The sequence below is a fragment of the Schistocerca cancellata genome, chromosome 5 (assembly GCF_023864275.1).
Source record: "Schistocerca cancellata isolate TAMUIC-IGC-003103 chromosome 5, iqSchCanc2.1, whole genome shotgun sequence".
In the NCBI taxonomy this organism is placed as follows: domain Eukaryota; kingdom Metazoa; phylum Arthropoda; class Insecta; order Orthoptera; family Acrididae; genus Schistocerca; species Schistocerca cancellata.
Window position 1 is genome coordinate 374790146 of NC_064630.1, and position 6000 is coordinate 374796145.

General features: G+C 41.9%; 1 protein-coding gene across 1 annotated transcript in view; it reads right to left on the reverse strand.

The window, feature by feature from the left end:
• LOC126187466 (cytochrome P450 4C1-like) overlaps positions 1 to 5142 on the reverse strand; it is a 105208-nt gene extending 100066 nt beyond the window's left edge. The window contains exon 1 of the mRNA XM_049928563.1: positions 5080 to 5142. The gene's annotated coding sequence lies outside the window, so the exon portion shown is untranslated. The remainder of the gene's footprint in view (positions 1 to 5079) is intronic.
• Between the last annotated feature and the right edge of the window lie 858 nt (positions 5143 to 6000).

The following is a 6000-nucleotide window of genomic DNA, read 5'->3' on the forward strand; positions in this document are numbered from 1 at the left end:
CGTGTGGCCATTTTAAAACATACGACTCAGTAGAATATTACTGGTTCTATCCTCACTACTTCTGTCTGATGGACAGACCCAGTAACGAGAGACAATAAATACGTGTACAAAAAGAGTAATTGTCAACTATGTGGATACAGAGGTCGGTAAGCTAACACATTTTGTGCCTTCCCATTCACCGAGTCTTATGAAATAATATTCTGGTTAGCTCTTCGCTTAGGCAAATGTATTCTTTTCACAAAAGAAAGTAATTACGTGTAGGATTCACATACGTGCATCACGCAAGCATCTCTGTAAGCAACTGGAAAGATTAACCACAGCCTCACTTAATGAATTTTGTATCAACAATCAATCAGAGCCGGCCGGAGTGGCCGTGCGGTTCTAGGCGCTACAGTCTGGAGCCGAGCGACTGCTACGGTCGCAGGTTCGAATCCTGCCTCGGGCATGGATGTGTGTGATGTCCTTAGGTTAGTTAGGTTTAATTAGTTCTAAGTTCTAGGTGATTGATGACCTCAGAAGTTAAGTCACATAGTGCTCAGAGCCATTTGAACCAATCAATCAGAATCTGAGAGTAACAGATGTATTCACAAGCACAACGCTAGATGGTTAATGACGTGCATTGTCCTTCAATGATTCTGACTTTGGCACAGAAAGGGGTGAAATATGCAACTATAAATAAAACTCTCCATCATTCCACCCATGAGTAGATAGTAGAAGTGTTGTCAAATATAGATTAAATATGTTTCTCTTTAACAACTCCTTCTAAACTATAAACAAATTTTTGAGTTTTAATAATTAGTCAGTTTTTACAGAAAGAACTGTAAATGGCCAGCATGTAGCATCATAACGTTTATCGTGATATGATCTTTGGAACAAGTAAGTAATTAACCATCTGTTGAACAATTAGAAATAGACTTGCAAGGGCGGACTAATAAAACTCTGGCGACAATTGCAAATAATTTTGTGCTGTTATTCTTTGAGTTTGCACTTGCGAATCAAAATATTTGTTGAAAAAAGTCATTGTTTCATTGTTGTGATAAAAAGTAGTGTTATAGGCAACAGCGAAATTCTGCTACCTCTGCATCTATTTTCCGTGGGTCTATAAATCACTCTAACACGCGAATGAAGGGATTCATTTCAATTTAGTGAATGCTATGTTTCACTATACCCTGCACTAAAATGAGAATTCCTTTCTCGTATGAAGTATAGTAAGATTATATCGTTATATGCGTTTTCCTGGACGGTTAATAGTCTAGTGTTTACTCAGACCCTTCCTTCTTGAAATTTTGTAAGCTCCGCTAGTTATTTTTCTTGCAATAACTATCAGTCCGGGTTATTTAACATTTCATGGGTTAATGGAATCTGTGGCCATTTGAGTCTTTCTAGTTTGTATATGGACGAAGAAGCTGTGTGTTTAACCCGATTACGATTTGACATACGTGATCAGTGTTACAGAATAAATTGAGCTATTGTTTTATAAGGACATATGGAAGAACACACTGTATTGATTTATCCTTTAACCTGCTTTTGCCTCGCAAATCCATCATCAGACAGTTGATCGAGGATGGACTGCTAAGCGCAAAGTCGCTGGACAAGATAGACTGTAAAACATCCATAGTTAGTATTTTTGCTCGCCCTTGTCGAAATCTACGAAGCAATGGCAGAAGAATGCACTAACATACTTCAAAAACAACATCTGTAGAAAAACTGCAGCTTTGCTCAGGGGCACCTAATAGGTGTCCGCCCCGGTAGCTGAGTGGTCAGCGTGACAGATTGTCAACCCTAAGGGTCCGGGTTCGATTCCCGGCTGGGTCGGAAATTTTCTCCGCTCAGGGACTGGGTGTTGTGTTGTCCTAATCATCATCATTTCATCCCCATAGACGCGCAGGTCGCCGAAGTGGCGTCAAATCGAAAGACCTCCACCAGGCGAACGGTCTACCCGACGGGAGGCCCTAGCCACACGACATTTCCATTACCTAATAGGTGTCACTTAATTCACTTCTCTAGCTTGCGTGCCCACGGTTGTACTTGCTTCGTATTGCGCGCTGCGGTGAGTGTGTACGTGTATGTCTGTAGTGAAGTGTCGTGTTTGTGTTGTTTATGACGATGAGAGAACGGAGAGGGTGAAACCCAGTGACAACACGTAGCCTTCTCATCTTGAGTAGCCAAGATTTAACGTACACACCCGACGGACGCATCATTCGGCAGGGTAACATGCCCCACTCCTGCGGAGAGTTTTCGAGTTGGTGCACAATTTGGTGATTAGAAACTCTACTGCCCTTTCCTGAAAAATACGGGCGACAAAAATTTACCGCACCGTCTACCTCCGAGTCGAGTGCTATAGCGAAAGCGCGCGCTAGTGAACTCAGCTAAGATACGGAGTGTGACCACTTACTATTACTCCCACATACGTATAGGGCATGAATAATTCCCGTTCTGTTCTTTACCCTTCAGTCAAAGGCTAGTACACTTACATATTCCTCAAAAAGAGCTCGCTGTACCGTTTCCTATTTGAGAACAAGATGTCAGTCTTTGTATAAGATTTGAAGCGTAACAAGGTATGGCTTTATTTCCATTTTCTGTAGAAAATATCATTCGGTCTAACGTAAAAGGTTCAATAAAGAACAAAAGAAATATTTCACGTAATCATAGATCCACTCTTATTCAGAAGGAAACTTTAATCCTTATTAAGTCAGCAGAAATCCCTGTTCAGATTACTGGTTATCCAGTGCTTCGATAAGCTGCGCCACAATAGGATGAATGAAACCACTATTCGTCGATTGCAGTTATCATTGAACGCACTCGCCACAGACGTTTCTGTATAAATTGAGCATCGGATGTGCTGAGACACAACCGAAGCGAAACTCTTCAAATATCCCAATAAGCAAAAGGTATGAATTACGTCTTCAAAACAAAAGCAGTTAGCTCAAAATAGTTCCTGATGGTCTCCATGAAATAGGTACGTGGTAGCGTTTACAGTCCTGTGCGATATGATTTTAAATTTGTGCCCTTCCTCTTAGGAAAGGAGATCAAGTGATCATCCTCAAGTCACATATTACGTTACATCGATTTTAAGTACGATTTGACGCAAATGAACCTACCTTAAACACAATGTAATGTTAATCCATGACTTCAAGATACTTGTTTGACCGAAAATGGTTATCCAGAAGCTAATATTCATTACAAGAGAGTTCGGTGATTCCATGACGACATTCTGCTGATGAAGTAACAGCTCTGATCCCAGCTAAGATGAAGTACGTTATTACATTGAGGGAATACAGTGGAAGATTGATTAGATAATCAGAGTAGGGGTCTGACAAAAATGTAATACAAGTAAATGGTAATAATAATAACAATAATCAACATCTCTGTCATTTCACTATTCAGTTCTGTATTGTACTGTCTTTCTTTATTTCCTTTCTGGAAAACTTTACACTAAATCTCTGCAATGGATAATACCAGCCGGCTGGAGTGGCCGTGCGGTTCTAGGCGCTACAGTTTGGAACCACGCGACAGCTATGGTCGCAGGTTCGAATCCTGCCTCGGGCATGGATGTGTGTGATGTCTTTAGGTTAGTTAGGTTTAATTAGTTCTAAGTTCTCGGCGACTGATGACCTCAGAAGTTAAGTCGCATAGTGCTCAGAGCCATTTGAACCATTTGATAATACCAACTTGTTGTCCTGTTTCTGAGGTCAACGTCTCACTTGCAATGGGGGATGCTGTCTCGATTTTTCGGGCAAACAAATGGGAAGATTCGGTACATAAATGGAAACCAAACATGGTCGTCATGGTCCTATTATCAGCTGATAGTGTGTGTAAAGTTACATCAAGGAATAATGTATGCATAGTGTGTGCAGTTATGAGAACTGAGATATAAATGAACAGTTTAACACTAGATTTTTTTATTATTAAATAACTTGTTTGCAAAACAGTATTTTACGCTACGTATAAAACAGAATGTGGTTGTACTGTTTTAAACAGACTGGCCTTGTATTCTGGAGTATGGAGGCTCCAGTCTCCATCCCCCCATTCCGATTTAAGTATTCTGTGGTTTCCCTAAATTACTTCAGATGAACTGCGGGATGCTTACTATTCTGTGGCCACGGTCGATTACAAGTCCCATCCTTATCAATCTGGACCTATAGGAGTGTGAATGGCTGTCTATACAGTGTGTAACAGGTATAAGTCCAGATATATTTATTTGTTAATATGTTGACACATCAGTGATTTGGTTGTTTTTATTGTGTCGAATAGTCTTCCATAAACATGCCATAAACTTTGCGACCTGATGTTTTCTGCATGGTAATACTGCACCACCAAGTGGACTACATTCGTCAGTGTAGACTGAATGTTTTGCATCAATATTTCCACACTTCAGCACCTGACCAGCTGCCTAAAGGAAAATAAGAATTAAAGGCATGCTCTTGCCACATATACTTGGAGGTACTACCCAACCTAAAAACATGTGACTAGTAATAACTACAACTATTAGTCTGCAAATGACGTAAATACTGATGTAATGTTCTTCAGTACACTGTCCTCAGCTACCATTAGAAACATCTACACTTATACCCGTTACATCCTGTATAAGTTATGTACTTTTTATTCCTAAACTGTAATACCACATGTCCAGTGAAAGTGATCCACGGTTGAGTAAAACTACTACTGCCACTACTACTACTACCACTCTTGCTACTACATAGGCGGACGTTGTGGCCAAGCGGTTCTAGGCGCTTCAGTCCCGAACCGCGCTGCTGCTACGGTCGCAAGTTCGAATCCTGCCTGGGGCATGGATGTGTGTGATGTCCTTAGGTTAGTTAGGTTTAAGTAGTTCTAAGTCTAGGGAACTGATGACCTCAGATGTTAAGTCCCATAGTGCTTGGAGCCATTTGAACGATTTGACCTACTGCATAACACACTCGGAGATTTTCCATCAAAAGGGAGGTTTCCCTATTATTACGACTGGTGAAAGCAATTTCGAATGCTGTTCGAGGTAACGTGGCTGATAGTCGTTACTCATGAGGGCGCGGAGAATATTTAAATGAAGAGACAGATAAAGAAAGAGAGCCCAGTACTCACGTGTTTGGCGACCGGCAGAGACGCAAGCAGTCGTCCGTGTGTGTTACTCTAGCAGAAGACGTGCTTCTTGTAACAGGCGCGTCCTCCACGAGATAAGGTAGACCAAATGGGGCCACTGGACTCCCCCACACGGGCACTCCACTTGCAACGTTAACTGGCAGGTGTTATCGAGGTATCGGTTGGAGTACTTTCGAAGGAAGGAAGAAGGGCAGATTACAGTTTAATGTCCCACCGACATCATAACTGGGGCATCTCCCGAAAAGGACGAGGAGGGGGAAGTAATCGGCAATGGTTTTGTCGGGGAAACCATCCCAACATCCCTCTCAACCGATTTAGAGTAAAACTACGGGAAAACACAAATCAAGATACTCAAGAGAGCACTGAATTCCTGTCCTCCAGTTTACGACTCTAGCCTTTTAATCACCGTGGCACTAAGCGTAGTTAGCTCGTTTAGAATACTCCTCTCAGAAAACAGCGTACTCTGAGCGCATCAGAAAGATTTTCAGGTGGTTTCACACCTTCACTCAGCACGTGAACAGTGGGACCTATATGCAGTCACCTACTCCTTCTGGCACTCAATAATAAAATGACAACTGTGAACACCTACGAGGGGAAGGCCTTAGACTAGGCAACTCGGTTGTGTACAACCTAAAAGAAAGACTAAACGACTTTGGATCATCACCTCCTATGACGCGTAATCAGCTCAAAATCGAGAGGAGCGATATCACAATTGGAAATGAGCATTTTTCATTATCATACACTGAGGTGAAAAAAATGGCTCTGAGGTCATCAGTTCCCTAGAACTTAGAACTACTTAAACCTAACTAACGTAAGGACATCACACACATCCATAGCCGAGGCAAGATTCGAACCTGCGACCGTAGAAGTCGCGCGGTTCCAGCCTGAAGCGCCTAGAACCGT